The sequence below is a fragment of the Convolutriloba macropyga genome, chromosome 1 (assembly GCF_964194025.1).
Source record: "Convolutriloba macropyga chromosome 1, txConMacr16.3, whole genome shotgun sequence".
Taxonomy (NCBI): domain Eukaryota; kingdom Metazoa; phylum Xenacoelomorpha; order Acoela; family Convolutidae; genus Convolutriloba; species Convolutriloba macropyga.
The window spans coordinates 35,467,982-35,495,112 of record NC_134468.1 but is presented as its reverse complement, the minus strand read 5'-3'; the positions used below and the strand labels follow the sequence as shown (position 1 = coordinate 35,495,112).

Here is a 27,131-nt window from a genome sequence, read left to right as displayed (position 1 = left end):
TCCTTTTCATCAAGAGACTCAAATTAGCCACCCTCATCTTCTCTGCTGGCTATTATTGCGCTCACATTTTTATGACTCGAAGCGGAGTATTGGAGAAGTCCTTTTTACGACTCAAAGTTTTTTTGATAAGTGAGCGAGCAAGGAAACCAGAAATTCTGGGATTAAATAAAGTTTGAAAAGTTGCTTTGGTGAACAAATGGAAGAGCGTAGAAAAGAAAGAGAGGTTTTTTGTTCATACCTCCTTTTGAAACAGCTTGAAGCAGCTTAACGCTTGAACTCTAGTTGATACCAGAAGTTGTTTATATAGAAAAATTAAAAACTTTCTTTCTGTAGAAATAAAATATTTGGCTCCTTTGAATATATAATTAGTGCCTCAGCCTATAGTAATAGACTGCGATTAACGGGAAGAGTCAGGGAGAGAATCTTGGACGTTGGTAAGTATTCCACCAGTTGCCTTCTTAAACTTTTTAAAAGTTGGGTAATTAGAAGATTGATAATCGGTAAACTGCAGATTTTGGTATGACATGCTTTCTGCATCTGTTGTTCTGGACGGCAAGCTTGTACGCTGTCTTTGAATGCAAGCGGTTTCCTTTATAGTATGTATCTTATGCGTTTTTGCTGAAAGTTGTTGCTTTTTCATGTAGACATCACTGAGCATATACAAAGGGACACAACTTGAGGGACAACTTGACCTCTTTTCTGCTTTCAAATCTTCCCTCTTTACAATTCAAATAATTTGAATTGTATTGAGGCGCTGTCTTTTCAAGACTTGAGGAGGCTTTACGGTTTTTAATTGCTTTCAAACGAAGCTCTGTAGCAATTATATTAGTCCTGTCGGTCCTTTTTATGCGATTTTTTGCTTGACCGATTTTTCGTCTGACGCTTTTAACTTTTCGTCCTCAAAATCGGGATAAACAGGTAGCACCCAGCAAGCGTTAATTGCTCTTAGAAGCTTTCAGCTCTGTTTCAGCTCAAACTGTTTTGGAGACTTATACTTATGGTGTGAAGGGCGGTTCTTAGAGGTTGAAGACACCCCCACTGTTGACCCCCCCAACTATTGCTAACACCCCCCCCCCGCCACGCTGCTGCCCCATCCCACTGTCGGTGTTAGCAATAAACCCCCCCGTGGCTACTGACGAGCAACCGATCGCTAAAAACACGCAATTTTATATGCTAATTTTAACAATTTTTTTTTCAAGCTTTTTGAAGATTTTTGTCATCTTTTGAGTTTTTCCAGCTCTAGTTGTCAAGGAACCTCCTCTAGGGTTTATAATAGGTTACCGCAAAGTTTCTAGTGGTAGTGGAATGGTTTCAACATTTTAACATCACGAATTTTAGCATTTTTTATTTTTTAATTTTTTGACATTTATTTTTCATTATTGACGTCTTTCCAGACACAGGGTCTTTCCAGACAAAAAACGTCCATAAGGGTTTGATAATAAGTTACTGAAATTATTTTTGCGATGGAATAGCTTCCAATTTTTTTAATATGATAAATTTTAGACATTTTTTGATAAAACTTGCATTTTTTTCATGTTTTCTGAAAATGTTTTGCAGTTTTTAGGTTTCTCCGGTCTCAAGAGCCAAGAAACCTCCTCTATGGCTTGAAGAAAGGTTATTGTATAGTTTCTGAATGTAATTGAGTGTTTTTCAAGATTTCAACACCACGAATTTTGGCGTTTCTTTTACAAAACTTGCAATTTCTTTCTATTTTTTCTGAAATTTATTGTAAGCATTCAGGTTTATCAGCCTAACGGAAAAACTCAGCTAGGGTTCGATAATAAGTTACTGGAAAATGTTTTTTTTGGCCATGGATTATTTTTCAACATTTATTATCACAAAATTAAGCAGCCTTTTATGCAACTTGCCATTTTCTTTAAATTTTTTGTCATTTTTTGGTTTCTCCAGCCTAAGGAGCCGCTGAAACTCCTCTAGGGTTTGATTATACGTTATTGCTTAGCTTCTAGATGTAATGGATTTTTTTCAAGATTTTACTATCAGCAATTTCAAGAAAATATATATTTACAATTAATTATTTTTGAGTATTTTTAAAATTTATCATTTTTTCCTGCACCGGGGCCCTAGGGACTTCCTTCAAGGCTTGATGATAAGCTGTCAAATAGTTTCTGTAGTTAATGGAATGGTTATCAATATTTTAACGACTTCATCTTTAGCAATTTTTCGATAGAATTTGCTTTTCAAATTCTCTAAAAATTATTACCACATTCCAAGTTTATGGATCTTTATGAGTCAACGAAACCATTTACAGCTTGAAAAAGGGATACCGGATAGTTTCTTAAGATACTGGAATGATTTTGAAGATTTTAATATCTTGAATTTTAGCAAATTCTGGTAAAATTAGCATTTCATTTTCAAACTTTTTGAATATTTTTGTCTTTTTCTGAGTTTAACTATCATTACTGGCCAACGACGCTTTTCAAATCTTGTAGATGGGTTACTTGACATAATCCAAAGACAAATTTGAAAGCGAAATTTGGAAGCTTTTCTTTTAAATTTTGCAAAATTTCGCAAATTTATAAGAGATCAGTTTTTATTTGGTTTATTTACTAAAATGGCTAGAATACTAAAAGTTGCATAGTCGAATCAAGTTAAAGTTAGCCTCAATAAACCGTGCGTAGCTACTACTGACGAAGCCAAACGCTCGCCATTTGACTTTTTGTCCTGGAAAACAGGATAATCAGGTAGCACCCAGTGGGCACTAAGTGCTGTTAGAGCCTTTCAGCTCACTAGTCTCTAAGTATCCAATTCACAAAAACTGTTTTAAACACAAAAACTTATGGTGTGAAGGGCGGATCTTAGAGGTTGGCCGGCTCCCATCCCCAGCATCGGCCCCGCTCCCCTGCCCTCTCATTTCACCCCCCCCCCCCCCCCTCTCTCTTTCCACACCCCCACCCCCAACCCTGCACAGCGTTCAGGCCGTAAGAACCCCGTGCAGCCAAGCCCCCCCCCACCATTGATCACTCCCCCGCCGCACCCACTGTTGGCCCCAAATGATGCCCCAATAAGACCCCACACCATTGCACCCCCACCCCTGCTCACTAAAACGTGGCTAGCTACTGACGAAGCCATCTGCTCGCCGGTCGTATTAGAGCAATGGTTTTTGCTATTTTTGGCCCATAGCATGCCTGTAGGCTCCGTTAACTAGAAAGTAGACAAATTTCTGTTGCTACAAAGTTCTTTCTGTCTCTTTCTGTCTCTTTCAATGAACTCTAGAAAAAACGAAATTATACGTTTTTTTCTGATTTTTTCTTATTTTCTTCAAAAATAGAGATGTTTCTGAGCCAATAGGGCTTTATTGGTACTTTGCGGTTTCAGATTTTTCTTTGTATATGTACTTGAACCGTTTGAAAAGGAATTGATTTTTCCTAAATTTTAAGTTAATTTATTTTGCCAAAATTTTCTTGGATTGTTTGACTTAAGAATGTTGCTTTCTCTGCATTGATGCGTTATGCAAAGAGATATTAGTTATGTGAGACGCCTGTTTTTAAATGGATACAACTTCGAGTCGTTTCAGGAATTCAAAGAGATATTATATATGTGAGAAGCCTGTTTTTTAGAGATACGACTTCGGGTCGTTTCAGGAATTCCTTCAGTTATGTTTTCAATTGATTTTATTGAACAGAACTATAAAACAAGAGTTGAAACGCATGAGAAAAATTGAAATTGAAGTTTTTTCGTTGCCAAAGACAACGAAGAGCGGAGTGAAAAGAGATTGATTTTTTGTTCATACTGCTATTTGGAAGAAAGCAAACAATTGAGGTGTGAAAAACAACTTTGAAAGCGAACGATATCTTTTTGATCTCACAGGCTTTTTCAAACAATTTTTTTCAAAGGTTTCCATTAAGAAACCCAATTATGATATTTTATTTATCTTTGGGTTGTTTTGATAGAAATGTGAATATTTTTGTTTAAAAATTAAGCGGTTTTCTGTCTATTCATTTCCCTTACTGCATCAAGTGGGATTTGAGAAGAAGCCCGTTTTTAAAGGAATGTTTATATACCAAGAGCTAAAAGTTTTGTTGGTATGAAACATTTTTGCTGAGAAATATGTGAAAAAAAGAGAACGCTCAAACTATTTTCTTTTTACTTTCCTGTTTTTTGCAAATTGTTTTGCCAATTGTTTTGAAAGTTCATTGATTTGAAAGTTTTTCTCCATTTTTCAGCGGCATGGCTATTTCAGAAAAAAAAGTCTTGAATGCTATAAAATAATTGTAGTTGATGTTTTACTTCTATTTTTTAAATTTTCTACTGGGAGTCATCAGGAAGAAGACTTTTTTAATGTTTTTTTTTACAATGCGACTATACTGTCCGCCTCTTAGCATGTATCTTTTTAACATTCTCCTAACACCTATAGTTTTAATCGCTCTGCTTTTATCAGTTAATAAACAATTTTGGCTGCTGCTTTTTATTAGGTTTTCTTCATTTCTTTGTTTTAGAGCGTATGCTTTAGTTTCAACTGATTTTGGCCTTTAAAAATATATCTTTTTTGGTCTCTCTAATGATTAAATTGTTTTTTGTGTTAGTATGAATTCACTTTGTCTAGCAATTCTCCAATAATAGAAAATTTTATTTTGTTTTTGTCCAAATTTCAAAGACTCCAAAACATTTAAAAAGCGGTACCAAAGAGTACTAAATTTTAGTACTCTTTTTCTTTTGAAAAATTCAATCCATAATTTTGGTCGTTTTTTGTTATCAAAAAATTTTGATAAAGTGAAATTTTGCAACAACAATTTTTCAGTGAGCTTATCTGTTAAAATTCTTTTCTTTCTACTTATGTTGGTTTTCTCCAATGCGGTAAATGTTCAAATCTTTCTCAAGGTGACATCGGTATCAGTTTCACTAATTTTTTAAATCAAATCTGTTGAGGCAAAGAATTTATGTTTTAAGAAAAAGGATATAATATCAGGTGCAATAACTGTTTTTGGTAAAGTTCCTGCTGTTCGACTCAGTGCCGGTTATGTTTTTTTAGCTAAAACAATTTTTTTCATGACTTGAATTTTGACATTTTTCTACTCGAACAGTTACCTCCGTTACTGAATGTTGACTTGAATTTTCGAACATTGGACATTAACGGCGATTTAGTGCGATATTTAGTAATTAGGAACTGCTGGTAATATTCATTGTGAAAAGGTCATTTCGAAAACTCAACTAAAAGACTTACCCCAACCCCTGGCACCAATATACCCCCCACTTGCCTACGCCCCTACCAACCCACTTTCTTTACTTAAAATGGGTTGTTTCGAAGTGTATATTGCGCTATTTGTATTCTTTTTTCGATATTGATGAAATAAGTTGATCAATTGATCTTTTATTGCATGATTCTACCGACAATATTTTTGATGCAAAATTTCGGCCTTACCGATTTAAATTTTGGTGTGACTATTGAGCCCTTGATTTTTCTCGATTCGCATGATTTAAATTTTTTTTTCGTTCACAATTTTAAGCAACTGAATTCAGCTGGCGACAGTTCACTACAAAGCTAATGAAAAGTTAAATAAAAAGTGCGCCAAAATTCGTGTCAAAGTTGGCGAAATTTTGATGATAGTGGTAGACGACCCCAAAAACAGGTATATGCCAAGTTATGAATTGTGCATTGTTTCATTGTGGGTTCCGATGATATATGGGGTGAAAAGAGATCATTAAAATATTGGGGTTAAATCAATCGGGGTGGAAAGAACAACAGCTATCTTTGACGTCTACTTTGTTCTGAAGATTCTTAGTGTCATATATGGACCTCACGCTGAACTTCTATCATAACTTACTGTACAAATTCGTCTTAGCTTGAATCGAATCAACAGTTCTCTTTGTTTTCGGGGCACATGACTCACAATCGATACAAAGACAACCGCTAAACTTTTTTTTGAACTCAAATCATTTTGTTCAGATTTAACCTTTTAAAAATTTTAAACGAACTAATTGCTTTAATTGGGTTTACCTCAAACGTGCCCGAAAACAATATAATGGTTAGAATGGAATTAGGGAAACTATTGAAGCAATTTTAAGTAATTCAAGATTATTAGGAAACAATTCATTATATGCTCTGTCAATTTTTAGGACGGGGAACTATATATATCATACAGGCGTTAAAGCGCTTTTGTTAAGTATTCAGTATGCAAATTTAAGTTGCATCAATTTAGTGGAATTTCTATTTAATTTTGTTTGAGTAACTCAATATCATTCAATTTGGTTTCAATAGCAATCTGAAAATATATTGAACTGGTTGGTGCGAATACACTGAAATATACTTTTTGTCACTATCAGATTTCTGTTCAAATTTTTTGTTCACGCTTTGAAATATGACGAATAACACTCTGATTAATAATTGATTGGTTGCGATTCTCAGCCAAACTTTGCAAACAATAAGTTTTTCTATTTTTGCTCCTTTATTTTCATTATCCCACTATCTCAAGAATCTCTTTGGAGAGGTAGGCTTCCTTCTGTTTTCTCCCCAAACCTCCTTTGCCACATTTTTGAGTAATTGAAGTTGCAACAAAATAAATGTAAATACACTTTGTTGTCAAACAACGTCTCTCTCTATATCTCCATCTTCTCTTCTTATAACCAACACTACGTTTAAAACTGCGCCTGCGAAACACGCCTCAAAAAAACGATAATACATATACGCACTCAGTGGTCTCAAATTATGCAACTGTCCCTGAGAAAGGAGTTCACTGTGACCTTCATTTGAACAGCTACTGATAAATCGCTCATTATTTTCAGTGGGCAGTAGATATAAGTAAGTACACCTTAATCTAAATTTTCATTAATTTCTGTTCACCTATGTGTAAAGTTGTTCAGGCATAATGCCCAAAGTCAAAAATTTCGAAGTTTTGACAGCGTTAGGTAGTATAATAACCACACAGATCGCAAAAATTCAAAATTATTATATCCAAAAAAAAGTATAATAACAAAAATGATACCTGTAAATTCCAGTAACTCTGGGGTGGGACCCTTTCCAAACCCCACAGATCAACTGAAAATGACTGGAAATGAACTTTGCATTTACTACGTTTCTACAAAAGTCAGTAAAATTTCGGGTTTTCAACAATTCGTGGACATAACCCATGCATCATGTTTAAAATATAACTCCCTCAGAAAACGGCTCTCTAATGTCACTTTCCTAGCCTTGTAGTTATGATCAGTGATAGGCATAACTTTCTAAGAAAAAAGTAGATCAATATCATTGCCAAACCGAAACAGCTCATCTTTTTTGGATGAAAGCTTATTCTTTGCACAAGTAACCACAGCTAACAATCAGTCAGCATCATAACTGAATCAGAGCAATTTCAGAGTAGTAGCAGCCTTCAGCACTGATTAAGAATTGTTTCAGAATGAAGAGGTATCAGTTCTCAATCTTAATCTTTCTGAATCAGAAGAGCATTCAATGCAAAATGATTCTCGGATTCAGCTTTATATCACAAAAATATTTATAAATTCTTAAGAATTTTTATTAAAGTGCCCCTTGAACTAAGTGTGTGAAATTGTTCCAAAAATAACCAATGGAGAGCGTTTCGTACTGTTGTTTTTATTCTCCAACTCAAAATAAATTTCTTTTGTATAGTAAACCCAGTCAAAATGCAATCTGAGAAAAATGCTCAACGGCATCAAAGACACTTTCAACTTGCAGAGTTGCCTATTGTAGCCAAAAGTCAATTCATACCCAATCCTCTGAAAAACAAACCACTATACAAAATTGTTAATTTTCTTTCGAAATGGATCCATTTTATATTTTAAAAAAAAACTTTTCGTGTAAACAGGAGGGGATTAGAATTTGAATAAAACTATTCTTATATACCATCGAAAAGTTTTGTATCTAAAAAATTGAATTCGCTACCAAAACATTTCCTTCTTTTACATTGCTACTAAAACAAGCAGTGCATTAAAACAACTGCTGGCATTACAGAATGAAATCAAAAAATAAATTTTAGAAAGTTGAAAAAACGAGCGTTTTTCAAATTTGTTTATTTTCTAAATAAAAAATTACGGAATGGGGATTTGTTACTTATTGTCATTAGAATTTCTTTTAATGTTAACTTAGCAATTGGGCAAATTACTCTCGGTGAACTTAAATATTATCCATTTTTTTCGAAATGAACTCAATCATATTTTTCAGTGCACACAAGAACAAATAAATTGATTTTTTCAGTGCACGCAAAAACAAAAAAGCTTCATATGCATTCAATGAGTCTAGTTCTTCTCTTGAATATTTTTGACACCGTAGACCCGCCAGATTTAATAGAATTGAACTCCGGTATGAAAAAATTATCTTACATTTAACTTGTTCTAAGCCAACAGTCACTGCAGAAATTGATTACACAGGCGTTCGAAAAGACTGAGCAATATTCTGGGATTGCTTTTTTGCAAGAAAAACGAAGAGCTGGAATGCATCTCTCAAAGTTTCAACTAAACCACCTAACACTTCAATTCATATGAGCAGTAATAATGGTCCTAAACCAAAATATTTTTATTAACATTGCAAAAATTTACACATTGGAACCTTTTCCAACAGATGGTCTTAACACCATTATCTACAAAAAGAGGAATAAAGAGACGATTTTACCTTTCCATCAAAATTAACGCTTCAACTGATTATTTTGACGGTATAAAATCAACGCTAGTGCGAATTTATAAATTTTATCAATCTTGATTGTAAAAACTTTAAAAAATCTTTTGTCTCTTGCTGCTGTTGTGTTTTCGCATTTAGAGATTTTTTATGAGATGGCATTCCACTCGCTCACTTCAGCCTTCGCCCTGATCACTAAACTTTGCCAGATTGAAAACAATTTTTGAAAAAAAAGACGGCGTTTTTTAAAGAGATTTTGAATTTCTTTAGAGGGATATGAAGTACGAAAGCGGGGATCAATGACAATCTATCGCGGAGATTGGCAGGTTTAATCACTTTTTAGCTTGACCGAGGCAGACTAAGAGATAAAAGACCAGATTTTTTGACTAGGAGAGGCTTTTATTTTTTCATAAGGTCAAAATTCCAGCGATTTACCTTGTAGCAAATTTTTATCATGTATGCGTCATTGAAGAAATTATTTTGAGACCTTGACAAAGATCAGCGACATTTTGATGTTGAAAAAAAGTTTTAAAAATGATTTTTTGAACCAAATTTATTGATGCGAACAGCACTGGCCCAGTTTACTTTACTCTTTTGATGGGGAAAACCAGATATGCTTAGTACACAAGCTGACTCGATGGTTAATCAAAAGTAAGTTCTCCATCGATTGCTTCCAGGGCTATCCTCCTTCGAACTTTTTAAGCACTGAGACCTTATTGTTGGTTTGTCTGCTGGAAGAAAGTAAACCAATTTTGGTACTGGCAATGGCTCAGGATGTCTAGAGCTCACTGAGAATCATTTTCACAATTTGAGCTTTAACTTAACTACCACAAATTCAGAATACGTTTAAGGTATGTCTCGTCAGTTTAGAGTTTTCTCAAGCAACATGCGTGACTTCGAAACAAATTTTAAGTTACGCTTCACCTCAGCGTTACAGTTGGCGATGTTTCTCAATTTTTTGACTTTTTTGATCAAAATCGCAAGAAATTCCTTCATATGCCCTTTTATCCGTGATGTTCCCACCCGCGCTCAACTACATTTTTGACTTAACTGTCTTTTGACTTACATTTTTGACAAAGAGATAATCAAAAATAGATGTTTGAATTTTAAAAAAAAAACGTTACACAACCAAACTAATAATTGAATAAGGAATAGCATGCCTCATACAACGAGATCTGCTATTTAAAAGACAATGGGAAAAAAAAACAACCACAAAAAAGCAAAAACAAAAATTACAATGCAAAAACTCAATATCTAAACTTAAAAGCACATAGTAACAACGTCAAATTACAATCAGACAAATCCCTAACTCCACATACATATTTAATTTTTCCTAACTACACAGCTGATGGAATTTCTTCTTATTGAGACTAGGTAACAAGTAGACAAAAAATAATAATGAGGCGAAATTCAAAAATCAATCAATATTTATTAAACCAATTTCAAGTCTTAAAAATCATAAGCTTTTAACGAAATTATTCTTAATAATTATACTAAAAAGTCACAATGAAACCAACAGGACCTGTTTTTGGTTAGATTAAGCCATAGGAACGGAATAAAGATGCAGAAACGCTCAACAATTTACGAACAACAAATAACAAACATTGCGAGAACACAAATTAGCGAAGTCATTAAAATCAATAGCTATAATCTGAATATTATGTGTTTTTATTTCAATTTCAATTTAAACTAATATATTAAAATTTTACTGAATGAGTAAATATTTTCAATTGGGTCACATTTGAAAACCATTCGGAACTGTTTTTACGCGACTGTGCTAAAGGAAGAGAAAGAGAAGCACAAAAACAACACTCACATAATTTTTTTACGAAAACGCATATTGTCCAACAAACGAAACATCACTTACGTCACAAAATCAGTAAACATGTTAAAATTCAGAATACAGGGAATTGCAGTGACCTCTCAATGATGAGAATATGTTACAAGTTGACAAAAAGAACAACAAGAACAAAAAAAGGAAAAATCATTAAAAATCTTAAAAAGTATAATATCATAAAATTAAGACTATTCGCTATAAACTGGCTGCTTTGGGTAACATCATTCATTCAATTCCTAATTAAATGTTTATGAGACAAGTCAGCATTTTACGGCTAGCTGAAAAATAAAAAAAAACACCAAATTCAAAAAACAAATTGAGCGATAAAAATGTCGAAGTGAACTAATAGATGAAGTTTTCCGCAAAAATTTTTCTGCCTTCGATTCAATTTTCAACAACAATAATGGTTCCTTTTAACTATTTGTATCTAATAAATCATCAAACATGAACAAATACATTAAATCCACGAAATTTTTGAGAAAATCCGTTGTATCAACGCCATAAATTCAATAGCTTTCAATGGAAGCTAATAGACAAGCTAACTTACCTCTCGATAAGACGAAAAAGTTTTTTGTCTTTCAAAAGTTATCAATATGACATTACAATAAGCCATTGACTATGAAAACCAACCAATACAGGCAAAATCGGAAAATTAATTAGAAAAGTTCGAGAAGAAATTGTCGAAGCAATTTAAACCATTTTTGCTCAAAACTTTATGTATGATCAATTGAAAGTCTTCTCTAAGCCAACGCGACTCTCAATTTTAGCATAATGTGTTAAGATTCCAAAAGGAACCCAAATGACAAAAAAAAGTAATCAATAAATTTTAAAAAAAATAATGAAAACTCGTGCATCGAAGTCTTGGCACCAATAATTAGAAGATAAAACCACTAACTGGATTTATTTTGGTTGAAGAAGAAAAAAGGGGGTCAAAATCTTAACAGCCATTAAATTCAATAGCTTTCAAGTCAATAAACAAGCTCAGCTATGCTTCGATTGTAAGACAAATATATTTATCCTACAAATATAATCAATGAGACATCACAATAAGTCCCATGGCATTGGAAACAACAACAAATACAGGCAAAAACCAAAAATTCAGTAGAAAATGGCGAGAACAAAGTTCGAGACCATTTAACCCTCAAGCTGTTCTCTGAAATTTTCATCCAGGATGCATTGGACGTCTTCTTTAAGCCATTGGGAGACATCAATATCAGGTTAATGTGATCAGATTTTCAAGAGGAACCAAAAATACGAAAATATCCAAAAAAGTTTTCAAAAAATTGAAATCGTGTGGCATTGAAGTCATAATAAAAAATAGTTGGAAGATAAAAGCTCTAACCAGATTTATTTTGGTTGCAAAAGAATTGAGGGGCATCCTGTCACTACTGCGACTGACTTACAATTCACAAAAATAACTTACAATCGGTGAATATTAAAAGAATTTCTCGAAAATATACTTTTAAAATTTTAACAGCCATTAGCTGTCCACTCAAAGCTCTAGATAGGTTATCCTAATGCTCATTATAAAACCTATTGCAACTTTAGTCAACAAGTTTATGCCGTAGGACTCCAAAATTTAGTAATACATGTAAAAGGAAATCAAAGTTTCATATGAATTACGAAAACTCAGAGTCGAAGCAAAAAAAACACGAGCGGTTCCTTGTAAACTAATTTTTTGTTCATTGGGCTTCATTAGACTGTATATCAAATTATTCATTAATGGAATCTCGATATGAAAAATGAATAGTCTCTAGGTGACTTGAAAAAACAAAATAATATGGAAAGTTTTCTAAAAAAAGAGCTCATAAAAAGAATCCAATTTTTTTATAGTAAACTTTCCTATGAGACCAGAACTAGTCTGTTTATCACTTTGCGTTTAATAGGAACTCAGAATTGATTCATTTTGTGGCGTGAAATGTAATTTCATTGACAGTGAACAAAATCATGGCATATATCCGGTGTTAGCACAAAACTTCAATCCTCTATAACTCCTCGAAAAAAAAAAGAAATTCAAAAAAACTTTTAGTGTCGAACTCCACGCTGGACGAGATTTTAATGATACCACTTACATTTCTCTATGATGAATATAGCGATCGGCCAAAATTGTCTGAACAAAAAAAACATTTGAATTTGAGTATATAGTTCCTTCCCCCGCAAGTGGGGTCGGAACAACAAGAGCGTTTCGCTAACTTTGGCAAAGGTTCTCTTGTTTTAAGTTTTTTAGGCCATTGGTAAAAAAACATTCTGGAACGATCAGATTCGTTGAATGCCTAACTCTTTTTGCAAAATTGTGTTATTGTACAGCAATGTGTCGTGCTGGGAGTAAAAGAGATTTGTGATAGCGGCACACCCGGGAGAAACTAACTTTAATTTGCCAGTAAATGCGAGAACTCCACTAAAAGAAACCCAATCTGAAAGAAATTTTTAAGCATTCTCTCATTTGATCTAAGACATAAAAAGATTTCAAACATTGCAGATGATTTGTTTTTGTGCCTCCACTAACTGCAACCCCTAGATGAAAGGAGTCCAGTGGTTGAAAGGTCTAATAAGACGTAATGCTACAACAGCATGACTTTCTCTTGTTCCCTGCACTCTGAACTGTGTCGTAAGAGTTGTGGTTAATTGTGATTGTTTTTATGTAACTATATTTAGGAAGAGAGTGATTTTTTTTTGTTTTTGCAGTAAACGATTGATTGAACTTTTACAGAAACAGTTGCTTCAATTGATGTTGCAAACTTGAGATCTCATAAAAACTAAACAGTACATTATATTTGTCTTGTACGAGTAGGCAAATGGACAAACGCGATTATCAGTGGGTGCCCTCGGAACAGGTAACGAACCATTGAAATATCTTGATAGCAGGAGAAATTTTTGAAATTACGGGATGCATAGATGGTCTAGCTCGGTCTAGCTTGACCCAAATAAGTTAATTCACAGCCTAAATCGCAAAATGTTTTATATCATCCATTGAAAAGTTTCTTTAAACTCTTTTTAATATTGCAATGGTTCTCAATTTGAGAGTAGTTCTAGTTTCTGGGTACCTATTTTTGCACCTCTGACCTTGAGGCAGTCTAAGCCTTTGAAAAGCCAGAAATTACCTTCTAATCATCCTTGATTAAGGAAGAATCGTGAAATGATTATTTTTATTGCTGACATTTAATGACGCAAGCGAGTATTCTCTTTTTGTTAAAAAATCTACAAATGATGTGACGTATTAAGTTGTTTCTATCAGCTGTACTCTCTCAAACTATTTCTACTATTCTCAAAAACCACGCCTCTATCATCTGCTTAAAAGCATCGCCCTGCTAAAAAGGTAAGGTGGTTATAAGAAAGCTATTTTTCAAAAGGTCCATTAAGACTTATTAAAACTACCTCTCACTATCTTTCAATTATTTTCTCAACTACATTTCTCTTTATTTTTAAAGTGCACTTATTTAACTGTCTTCACAAAGCGAATCGGAATAATTACTTTTTTTTCTAGACAATCAGTTTGCGCTTGACTGATAATAATGATGGCGAAAGCCTTCCTTGATTTTTGTGTCTATACATTTTTTAAGAAAATGACAAAACCACATGACAAAAGCCGTACTGAAAAAGATTGATGCGTTTTATGTTGATATACGGCGAGCAATAGCAATAGTTACAGATTGGAGAAAAGAAAAAGGGTTGAGTGGATTTTGTGAAATAGAGAATTTCTCTCATCTTAATGACCACTTTTGTTTTTATCGACTCAACCATCATTATACGCTTCAGGTGCCGTTTCAGCCCCTTTCTCTATCTCTCTTTCCCTATTGGCGACGTCCACCGTTTTGTTGAGTAGAAGGAGCAAACTTCAAATATTCCTCTTCTCTTTTTACTCTTTCTGCTGTCTTTCAGTCTTTCTTCGTTTCCCTAACAGACGGTAAGTTCACACTAGTCCTCTTTTATGGTAAAGACGTTTCCATTCAAATGCTCTTGGTACTATCGTTCCAAAATTTCTGCATCATATTTTCAGCAATCATCACAAAATCTCATAATTTTTGCTAGCGGGGCAAGCGGTCTGTATTAAAATTCTATTTTGTGACAGTTCGTAAAGTTAGGGAGCCCGATGGGAGAGTAGTGGGGGAGGTGTGGGGTGGGAGAAGGGCGGGGAGGGTGGTAAAGGGAGGGTAGCGAGAAAGATGTACAAAAGTTGCACCGTCAAATTGGCTGAAATTAAGCTCTTCATATAAGATAACAAGTCGCAAATTTGGAATTTGACGTTGAATCTTCAAATATATGAAGATTGGCTTAATTCACTGTGCAGAAGCAGCTGTTTCTATAACCCTAGTTACGAACAAGGATTTTGCATAAAGGCGAAAATGAAAAAATCTAAATAAAGGAATGAAAAGTAGCAATCACTTTTCATATTTTTTGTAAATATAGTGTAATACGCTTAGTCAATGGTCAAAAATCTTCTTGCAACTGTTGGCAACGTAGGTTCAAATCTTGCATCATTATTGGAAGTAAGCCTGCAATATAGGCAAAACCCGTCAAACCACCTAATTGCTTAGCAATTTTACCGGCAGTGCTTTGAAATTGCTAAGCATCTGATGCAGGCAAATGTCTTAGGCTGATGGTTTTCAAAACAGAAGAAGGTCGTGCTTTTAAACTGAACTAATATAATTTGAGCCGGAAATACTTAATAAAGTAGATACCAGTAATAACTTAAAGTCTATGACTTGCCTTGTTCGTTTCCAAAATCAGAAAATAGTTTTGCAAAGTAAATCATTCTTAACAAACAATAAAGTGTTATGCTAGATGTTATAAAGTGTTATAAAGATGTTTTATTACATCAACCGTTATGCATTTTCGTTTCGAAAAACCTTTGGCATTATTGACAACATTATAAAACACTAGAAAGAAACTTTGACTAAAACACAGCCCATTTTGTAAAAACCTTGAGTGACATCTTGACATATGACTCAAGCTATATAGTCCTTTTATAAGGTTTTGTTTTTGGCGCATTAGGAACTTTGGACAACTGGTTTTATTGATTACTCTGATAATTATTACAATGGTTTCTTATTACTTAAACAGTTCTGAGTTTTGTAGTTTTCGTACTTTTTACAGAAACGAGAGCTACAGAAAGAATCAAAAATTTTGCACTTAAGTCGAATAATCAATAAAACACCAATGCTGACGAAATCGCTGTGCTCGTTTACAGTATTGCAAAAAATGGCCCAGTTCCGTAGAGATGATGATTTGTGGCACAAAAAACTTTGTAGCCCAAACACAAATTGGACTAGAATTGAAGCTCCTTTTGTAAAAACCTTGAAGGACGTCTTGGCATATATGCAATGATTGCATGGCTCTAGCCACATACACATTTTTATAAGGTTATTTTTCCAGCGCATTAGGAACTTCGGACAACTGGTTTTATTGATTGCTCCTATATTGGTTACGGTAGTTTTTGATTAGTTAAACAAGTCTGAGTTTTTATAATCTTGCTTCTTTTTACAGAAACTAAAGTTTCGAAGGATTTGTGTTGCTGTTATAAATTGCAGCGAACTTCATTTTCCTTAATTATTTTGGATCCGCATTGGGTAAGAATCCAACATATTGCATTTAAATCGAATATTCAATGAGGGAAGAATGCTGATGAAATCCCCATTCCCATTTACAGAATTGCAAGAAATTGCCCATTTCCATTGAAAATATAATTTGTCAAACAGAAAACTTTGTAGCCCAAGAAAAGCGAGACAAATTGGAGCCATTTTTGTGAAAATCCCAAGTAAGTCTTGACAGATTTGCAATTTTTGGATGGCTCCTGCTACATAGTCGTTTTTCTAAGGTTATTTTTTCAGTCCGTTAAGTATTTTAGACACATGATATTAATAGCAGCTCTCAAAAAATGGTTATAGTGCTTTCTAATTAATTGAACATATTTGTGTTTTGTCTTTTTTGTATTTCTTACAGAAACGAGCTTTTGTAGACATTAGGGACGCTCTTATCAATAGCTGTGAAGTTCAATTTTCATAAACAAATAATATCAGCATTGGACAATAATCCAAAAAAATTGCAGTTAATTTGAATGTTCAATAAAGCAACAATGCTGATAAAATTGCCGTGCCCATTTACAGCATTGCAAAAAGGAGCCCCGTTTTGTAGAGATGATAATTCGTGGCACCAAAAAATTTGTAGCCCAAACATAAATTGGCGATAAATTAGAGCTTCTTTCAAAAAAATCTTTAAATACGTCTTCATATATATGAGAAGTTTGCATGATTCTAGCTACATAGCAATTTTATATGGCTATATTTTTAGCGCAATGGGAACTTGGGACAACTGGTTTTATTGATTGCTTCAACATTGCTTACCGTGCTTTCTAATTATTTGAAAAGTTCTCACTTTTGTAGACTTGGTTCTTTTTACAGAAACAAAAGTTTTCAAGGATTTGTTGCTGTTATAAATAGCAGCGAGTTCATTTTATTTTAATGTTTTGCATCAGCATTGGGTAAGAATTCAAAATATTGAACTTAAATAGAATGTTCAATAACATGACAGTGCTGATGAATTCTCCATGACCATTTACAAAACATAGCCCAGTTCAGTAGACAAGAAAATTGTTAAACAGAAAATTTTGTAGCTCAACAAAAATTGAGACAAATTGGAGCGCATTTTGTAAAAATCCTAACGACGTCTTGACAGATTTGATTTTTTTGCATGTTTCTAGCTACATTGCCATTTTTATTAGATTATTTTCTCAGTACATTAGGAATTTCGGACAAATGTTAATATTGATTGCTCTGATAATGTTTATAATGCTTTCTAATTAATTGAACAATTCTGAGTTTTGTAGGTTTTTGTATTCTTTACAGAAACGAGAATTTGTAAAGATTTGGGATTCTGATGTCACTAGCTACGAACTTCATTTTCCTTAAACAAATAATATCATCATCGGACAAGAATCCAAAATATTGCACTAAAGTCAAATATTCAACTAAACACCAATGCTGATGAAAACGCAATGCCCGTTTACTGGATTTAAAAAAAGCCGAGTTCCGTAGACTTGATTACTTTTGGCGCCGTATTTTTCCCGAAAATGAAAGGGAAACAAAAGGGAGCTCCTTTTGTAAGAAATCTTTATGAACGTCTTGACACATGCAAAGTTTTAATGGTTCTAGCTTTATACCCATTTTTATATGGTTATATTTTCAGCGCTTTAGGAAATTTGGACAACTGGTTTCCTTGATTGCTCTGATAATGGTAACAGTGTTTTTTAACTAATTGATTGGTTCTGAAATTCGTAATTTTGGTACTTTTTACAGACACGAGAATTTTTAAGGATTTGTGTTGTTGTTATCACTAGCTGCAAATTTCATTTTCAATCATTAAATTGTACCAGCATTGGGCAGGAATCCAGTTTATTGCACTAAAAGTGAATGTTCAAAAAAAGAAAAATGCTGATGAAATTGCCCTGCCCATTTAGAGGATTGCAAAAAATAGCCCGGTTCCGTGTCAAACCGAAAACTTTGTAGCCCAAAAAAACATCGAGACAAATTGGACGCCATTTTGTAAAAATCTTAAGGACTTCTTGACATAACTGCAATTTCTGCTCGGCCCTAGCTACATAGTTATTTCTATAAGTTTTTATTTTCAGAGATTTAGGAACTTTTGGAAACTGGTTTTATTGATTACTTTGATAATGAATAGAGTGGTTTCTAAAAAACTAAAATGCTCGAGTTCTGTAGTTTTTGTATATTTTTACGGAAACTAGAATTTGTAAAAATTTGTGACGCTGATATCACTAGCTGCGAACTTCATTTTCCTTAAACAAATAATATCATCATCGGACAAGAATCCAAAATATTGGACTAAAGTCAAATATTCAACTTCATTTTCCTTAAACAAATAATATCATCATCGGACAAGAATCCAAAATATTGGACTAAAGTCAAATATTCAACTAAACACCAATGCTGATGAAAACGCCATGCCTGTTTACTGGATATAAAAAAAGGCCAGTTCCGTAGACTTGATTACTTTTGGCGCCGTATTTTTCCCGAAAATGAAAGGGAAACAAAAGGGAGCTCCTTTTGTAAGAAATCTTTATGGACGTCTTGACATATATGCAAAGCTTTAATGGTTCTTCTTTATACCCATTTTTATATGGTTATATTTTCAGCGCTTTAGGAAATTTGGACAACTGGTTTCCTTGATTGCTCTGATAATGGTAACAGTGGTTTTTAACTAATTGATTGGTTCTGAGTTTCGTAATTTTGGTACTTTTTACAGACACGAGAATTTTTAAGGATATGTGTTGTTGTTATCACTAGCTGCAAATTTCATTTTCAATCATTAAATTGTACCAGCATTGGGCAGGAATCCAGTTTATTGCACTAAAAGTGAATGTTCAAAAAAAGAAAAATGCTGATGAAATTGCCATGCCTATTTAGAGGATTGCAAAAAATAGCCCGGTTCCGTGTCGAACAGAAAACGTTGTAGCCCAAAAAAACATCGAGACAAATTGGACGCCATTTTGTAAAAATCTTAAGGACTTCTTGACATAACTGCAATTTCTGCTCGGCCCTAGCTACATAGTTATTTCTAAAAGTTTTTATTTTCAGAGATTTAGGAACTTTTGGAAATTGGTTTTATTGATTACTTTGATAATGAATACAGTGGTTTCTAAAAAACTAAAATGCTCGAGTTCTGTAGTTTTTGTATTTTTTTACGGAAACTAGAATTTGTAAAAATTTGTGATGCTGATATCACTAGCTGCGAACTTCATTTTTCTTAAACATATTCTGATAATTATTACAATGGTTTCTTATTACTTAAACAGTTCTGAGTTTTGTAGTTTTCGTACCTTTTACAGAAACGAGAGCTACAGAAACAATCAAAAATTTTGCACTTAAGTCGAATAATCAGTAAAACACCAATGCTGACGAAATCGCTGTGCTCGTTTACAGTATTGCAAAAAATGGCCCAGTTCCGTAGAGATGATGATTCGTGGCACAAAAAACTTTGTAGCCCAAACACAAATTGGACTAGAATTGAAGCTCCTTTTGTAAAAACCTTGAAGGACGTCTTGGCATATATGCAATGATTGCATCGCTCCTACTCCATGGTCATTTTATAAGGTTATTTTTTCAACGCGTTAGGAACTTTGGACAAGTGTTTTTATTGATTACTACCCTGATAAAGATTACACTGGTTTCAAAAAAATAAACAGTTCTGAGTTTTGAAGTTTTCTTAGGTTTTACAGAAACGAGTTTTTAATAATTTGTAATGTTGTTATCAATAGCTACGAAACTCAATTTCGAGCTCCTTTTGTGAAAATCTTCAAAGACGTCTTCACATATATGCAATGATTGCATGGCTCTAGCCACATACACATTTTTATAAGGTTATTTTTCCAGCGCATTAGGAACTTTGGACAAATGGTATTATTGATTGCTTTGATAATGGTTACAGTGCTTTCTAATTAATTGAAAATTTCTGAGTTTTATAGTTTTAGATCTTTGTACAGAAATGAGAGTTTTTAGGCATTTGTGATGCAGTTATCACCAACTGCAAAGTTTATTTTTTTTAAACATAAAGGATCAGCGTCGGGCACGAATCCAGACTTTTGCACTTAATTCGAATGTTCGAAAAAAGAATAATGCCGATTACATTGTCTTACACTTTTACAGTATTGCAAAAAGTAGCCCAGTTTTGTAGAGATGATAATTTGTGGCACCGTGAAATTTGTAGCCCAAGCAAAGTTTGCATGGCTCTAGCTACATAGATATTTTTGTTTTGGTTTTATTTTTAGCGCATTAGGAAATTCGGACAACTGGTTTTATTGATTGCTCCTATATTGGTTACGGTAGATTTTGATTAGTTAAACAAGTTTTAGTTTTTATAATCTTGCTTCTTTTTACAGAAACTAAAGTTTCGAAGGATTTGTGTTGCTGTTATAAATTGCAGCGAACTTCATTTTCCTTAATTATTTTGGATCCGCATTGGGTAAGAATCCAACATATTGCACTTAAATCGAATATTCAATGAGGGAAGAATGCTGATGAAATCCCCATTCCCATTTACAGAATTGCAAGAAATTGCCCATTTCCATAGAAAATATAATTTGTCAAACAGAAAACTTTGTAGCCCAAGAAAAGCGAGACAAATTGGAGCCATTTTTGTGAAAATCCCAAGTAAGTCTTGACAGATTTGCAATTATTGGATGGCTCCTGCTACATAGTCGTTTTTCTAAGGTTAGTTTTTCAGTCCGTTAAGTATTTTAGACACATGACATTATTAACAGCTCTCAAAAAATGGTTATAGTGCTTTCTAATTAATTGAACATTTTTGTGTTTTGTCGTTTTTGTATTTTTTACAGAAACGAGCTTTTGTAGAGATTAGGGATGCTCTTATCAATAGCTTTGAAGTTCAATTTTATAAACAAAAAATATCAGCATTGGACAATAATCCAAAAAAATTGCAGTTAATTTGAATGTTCAATAAAGCAATAATGCTGATAAAATTGCCGTGCCCATTTACAGCATTGCAAAAAGGAGCCCCGTTTTGTAGAGATGATAATTCGTGGCACCAAAAATTTGTAGCCCAAACATAAATTGGCGATAAATTAGAGCTTCTTTCAAAAAAATCTTTAAATACGTCTTCACATTTATGCGAAGTTTGCATGGTTCTAGCTACATAGCAATTTTAAATGGCTATATTTTTAGCGCAATGGGAACTTGGGACAACTGGTTTTATTGATTGCTTCAACATTGCTTACGGTGCTTTCTAATTATTTGAAAAGTTCTCAGTTTTGTAGACTTGGTTCTTTTTACAGAAACAAAATTTTTCAAGGATTTGTTGCTGTTATAAATAGCAGCGAGTTCATTTTATTTCAAAATTTTGCATCAGCATTGGGTAAGAATTCAATATATTGAACTTAAAGAGAATGTTCAATAACATTACAGTGCTGATGAATTCTCCATGGCCATTTACAAAACATAGCCCAGTTCAGTAGACAAGAAAAATTTTAAACAGAAAATTTTGTAGCTCAACAAAAATTGAGACAAATTGGAGCGCATTTTGTAAAAATCCCAACGACGTCTTGACAGATTTGCTTTTTTTGCATGTTTCTAGCTACATTGCCATTTTTTTTAGATTATTTTCTCAGTACATTAGGAATTTCGGACAAATGCTAATATTGATTGCTCTGATAATGTTTATAATGTTTTCTAATTAATTGAACAATTCTGCGTTTTGTAGGTTTTTCTATTCTTTACAGAAACGAGAATTTGTAAAGATTTGGGATGCTGATATCGCTAGCTACGAACTTCATTTTCCTTAAACAAATAATATCATCATCGGACAAGAATCCAAAATATTGCACTAAAGTCAAATATTCAACTAAACACCAATGCAAACGCCATGCCCGTTTACTGGATTTAAAAAAAGCCCAGTTCCGTAGACTTGATTACTTTTGGCGCCGTACTTTTCCCGAAAATGAAAGGGAAACAAAAGGGAGCTCCTTTTGTAAGAAATCTTTATGGACGTCTTGACACATATGCAAAGTTTTAATGGTTCTAGCTTTATAGCCATTTTTCTATGTTTATATATTCAGCGCTTTAGGAAATTTGGACAACTGGTTTCCTTGATTGCTCTGATAATGGTAACAGTGGTCTTTAACTAATTGATTGGTTCTGAGTTTCGTAATTTTGGTACTTATTACAGACACGAGAATTTTAAAGGATTTGTGTTGTTGTTATCACTAGCTGCAAATTTCATTTTCAATCATTAAATTGTACCAGCATTGGGCAGGAATCAAGTTTATTGCACTAAAAGTGAATGTTCAAAAAAAGAAAAATGCTGATCAAATTGCCATGCCCATTTAGAGGATTGCAAAAAATAGCCCGGTTCCGTGTCAAACAGAAAACTTTGTAGCCCAAAAAAACATCGAGACAAATTGGACGACATTTTGTAAAAATCTTAAGGACTTCTTGACATAACTGCAATTTCTGCTCGGCCCTAGCTACATAGTTATTTCTATAAGTTTTTTTTTTCAGAGATTTAGGAACTTTGGGAAACTGGTTTTATTGATTACTTTGATAATGAATACAGTGATTTCTAAAAAACTAAAATGCTCGAGTTCTGTATTTTTTGTATTTTTTTACGGAAACTAGAATTTGTAAAAATTTGTGATGCTGATATCACTAACTGCGAACTTCATTTTTTTAAAACATATAACATCATCATCGCACAAGAATCCAAAATATTGGACTAAAGTCAAATATTCAACTAAACACCAATGCTGATGAAAACGCCATGCCCGTTTACTGGATTTAAAAAAAGCCCAGTTCCGTAGAATTGCTTACTTTTGCCGCCGTATTTTTCCCGAAAATGAAAGGGAAACCAAAGGGAGCTCCTTTTGTAAAAAATCTTTAGGGACTTTTTGACACATATGCAAAATTTTAATGGTTCTAGCTTTATACCCATTTTTATATGGTTATATTTTCAGCGCTTTAGGAAATTTGGACAGTTTCTTTCCTTGATTGCTCTGATAATGGTAACAGTGGTTTTTAACTAATTGATTGGTTCTGAAATTTGTAATTTTGGTACTTTTTACAGACACGAGAATTTTTAAGGATTTGTGTTGTTGTTATCACTAGCTGCAAATTTCATTTTCAATCATTAAATTGTACCAGCATTGGGCAGGAATCAAGTTTATTGCACTAAAAGTGAATGTTCAAAAAAAGAAAAATGCTGATCAAAATGCCATGCCCATTTAGAGGATTGCAAAAAATAGCCCGGTTCCGTGTCAAACAGAAAACTTTGTAGCCCAAAAAAACATCGAGACAAATTGGACGACATTTTGTAAAAATCTTAAGGACTTCTTGACATAACTGCAATTTCTGCTCGGCCCTAGCTACATAGTTATTTCTATAAGTTTTTATTTTCAGAGATTTAGGAACTTTGGGAAACTGGTTTTATTGATTACTTTGATAATGAATACAGTGGTTTCTAAAAAACTAAAATGCTCGAGTTTTGTAGTTTTTGTATTTTTTACGGAAACTAGAATTTGTAAAAATTTGTCATGCTGATATCACTAGCTGCGGACTTCATTTTTCTTAAACATATAACATCTGCATCTGACAAGAATCCAAAGTTTTGGACCTAAGTCGAATGTTCAATAAAACTACAATGCTGATAAGATCGCCATCCCTATTTACAGTATTGAAAAAGATAGCCCCGTTTCATAGAGATGGTAATTTGTCGCTCAGAATATTTTTGTAGCCGAAACAGAAATTGTAGACAAATAGCTAGTAAGAGTGTTAGATGGTAAAATCGATGAACAGCAAAACTTCGATAGGATTGGCGTATGAAAGGTGATATTTTTTCTAGATGGCAGCAGACTGTGCAATCAGTCTTCAATGGAACTCGCCGGGCGTAAAATTTATTTCAGTTCTTTGTCCCATTTTGTAATTATAACATATCAGAAGACCAAAATGTAATTTTTAAGCATGCAATAGGTCTGCTGAACCTATTCTTCCGACACCTCTTGAGGGGGAAGAACAATAAATTTAGAAGGGTTTTTTTTCAGACAATTTTGACCGATCAATATATTCATCGTAGAGAATTGTGAGTGGTATCAATAAAAAGCTCGTTCATCGTAAAATATGGAATTTAAAAAAAATTTTCAACCTCTGTGTCTAGAGCGAGTTATAAAGTTTTGAATTCAGGTGAATATTAGACCGATTTTCGATACTTTTTTCACGTTTTCCGTAATTTTTGCCAAAAATGTCAATTTTTCTATTTTGTTAAATTAGATTAGTACTGTTTAATTTAATTTTCAAGACACAAAAGTAATGTTGACTAAATTGATTTTTTTGGCTAATATTTCGGGTAAATACTTCAAAACTCAGATTTTTTCATCAAAAATTACCCAAAATAAGCTTCTTTAGTCCAGTTTGAATAAATTTTCCAAAAGTACTTGCCCGAAAACAATCAGCAAAATCTTTCTAAACTACAACGGGAGCTATTCGTACAATCACTTCGATTGAGAGTAGTCTGGAAGGAATATTTTGCCGTCTTTTGTTCTTTTTGTAACTTTATTCTATGAACTATATTCCATTATCAACAACGCAGTATTTATTTTGGATGTGAAAAATTGTCTGGATCTACAACATTTGAAACAATGGAGCGTTCTTAATGGAGGAACAGCAATAGCATGGCTGGTTTTGATCCAATCTTGGACTGTCACAACTCAAAAAAAATTCGGATTCAAATCAAAGCCAAAAGTCAGTTGCTCCAATTGGTTTCCTAAGCAGTCCCAAACTAATGTATCTAGATTCTTTATTCGAAAGATTATCGTTGTTTTGACTGTTAAAAACAATATTCTTAATAAATATTGGCTAATCGAAATTTGCCACTAATTTTCTCTTAATTTGGTCAACTTGTAGCTTAGTATCAGCAAATAACGAATTCTTGTTTTTCCACTTCTCTCTTCTGACTCAGAATTTTTTATATACGTGTCGAGTTCTGGCTTTACTAATTTTCACAATTTTTTTATATTTTGGCATTGGCCCATTTTTCACGTTTTTTTTCTAGTTTTTTAACATTATCTCATTAATGGCAGTTCAAATGTTACATTATTGGCGTTTAAAATAAAGCACAATTGAGCATAGAAAAGTCTGTAAGGCAATGATTAAAGTTTAAATGGCTTCGACGCCCCTTTCTCGAAGAGTTCAACTGAATTTTTTTATTTGTCTTTAACTGTCTTTATATTTTGTCTTTTTAGTTGCCTGAAATTTTCTAGAAAATGACGGCCCTCAATGGTTTTTTATGGAAAAAAATGATTCTTTTTTCTGACTTGAGTAGAGGCTTTTGTGGCTTTTAATACAATTGTTTTCATTAAAAAAAAGCTTTTTAAATTCGGATTTTTATTTTTTCTTGTCTATTTGTTACCTACTCTCGTTAATTACAGTTCACATATGACATTACTGTTGCTGATGAAAGGTGCAAGTGTACAAAATCTAAGGTTTTTAAAGAGTTCGTGAAAAATTTACTGGCTTCGATACGGGTTATTCGCAAAAAAACTAACTTTTGATTTTTGTCAATATTTAGAGTTCTTTTTGTAGACATAGACATATTCTGAATAAATACAGTTCTCAATTGATACTTGGGACGAATAAACGAACCTTCTTAAATATCTCATTTTTAAATATCTTAAATATCTCAACAAATTCTCAGAAATTAGAGGTCACATGCTACATTTTTGGCGTTTGGAGAAGTCTCAATTGGACATATTTCGAGGGGTAAAATATGGCCTTACGTCTTCGACAACGTTTTCTCGCAATTTTTATTGAATTTTTGTTTGTTGTCTGTATTTGCTGATCTTTTAGTTACCGCATAAAAAATTGAATAATGACAGTTTTTTTACTTCCCTGTTATAGAGGAATAGTTGACTATAATCATGTTAGATGTTTTCAATTGCTACCTAGTGGGTTTTCATTACCCCAAAATTTAATGTTTTTTAAAAATAAAAGCAAATTTTTTCAACTTTGCTGAGTTTTGTTCTTTTTTGGCTAATTGTTACCGAGCTTTATTATGGAGTGGTGCCATGTCTTTTCTAGTGAAAAAAAAATTATTTCTTTGTTTCAATTTTATCTGACGCTATTTTGACCTTGTTAATATTTTTTTTTAAAATCGGCATAAATTTTTGAATGTAATTAATGTTTGTTGTTATTGTTGTTTGATTTTGTTATTCGTCTTGACTTGCTTTCCTAAAAGTGGCTGATCTCGTCAATCTAATACGGCATTTTTTTCCACTGAGTTGTTTGCGTTGGAAGTGATCTTATCGTTCACACAATTTTTTTCGAATTTTTCTTGGATTTTTGGGGATTTTCTATCTGTTCCCCATTTGGTAGACATTTATGCCAAAAGTTTGGATAAGTGGGGTCATAACTTCATATGTAAACGCACATTACCGAGCCTCCTTGTTGAATTTTCGTTTTGAATATTACCAATCGCTGTTTAGATTTTAAAAATATTATTTCTCCTTTGTTTGAATATTGATAGCTATAGCTAACAATAGCTGTAAAATGCTCTAAGTTAAGATTTCCGAACAGGAATTGTTAAGTCAATTAGGTTTTAGAGGTGTTTGCTTATAAAAATCATATGTGATGAATCTCTGTCAAGCAACTGAAAACTTTGTTGAAAATTTTTTAAAAATTATGATTTGCTATAATCAGATTTTTTCAGTAAATCTCAGAAACCTAGTGTTGAAATCAATTCCCCCTGCTCTCAATTATGCAGAACATTTTTTTCTGATTTAGTTTTAAGCAATTTTAAGCTGACAGCAATAAACTGAAAAGCGCAGGTTTTGATCCCATCAGTTCTACGATGACTCAAAAATGGGCTCTATAAATCATATCATAGCCAGAGAACGGGAGGTGTGAAAGGAACCATTGTGTGTGAAAAGTTAACTAAAAATGCTACACAGCTTCCAGGAAATCACTACAGAAACGCAGTAATCAATTTTGGGCACAAAACTTTAACAGTGAGATAAAAAAGATGAGAAAGTAAAATTTAAATTTGCAGTTTTCACGTACTTGCCAAGGACCGCTGAGTTAGAAAAGCATCGCATTTTTATTGACAATGTCAACTAACAGATTGTATGCAGGAAAAAGGAAACCTTGATTTACTATTACAAACGGTGGTAAGGACTACGAAGTTACAAAGGTTTATAGT

The 27,131-nt window shown here is 33.3% G+C and overlaps 1 protein-coding gene across 2 annotated transcripts in view; it reads left to right on the top strand.

Moving 5' to 3' along the window:
* Positions 1-6,212: 6,212 nt before the first annotated feature.
* LOC142338253 (uncharacterized) overlaps positions 6,213-27,131 on the top strand; it is a 71,171-nt gene continuing 50,252 nt past the window's right edge. Inside the window, exon 1 of one of the 2 annotated variants that reach the window (XM_075387959.1) lies at positions 6,213-6,757. The gene's annotated coding sequence lies outside the window, so the exon portion shown is untranslated. Of the gene's footprint in view, positions 6,758-14,220; positions 14,326-27,131 lie in introns of those variants that run through there. The other variant, XM_075387998.1, reaches the window with a different exon arrangement.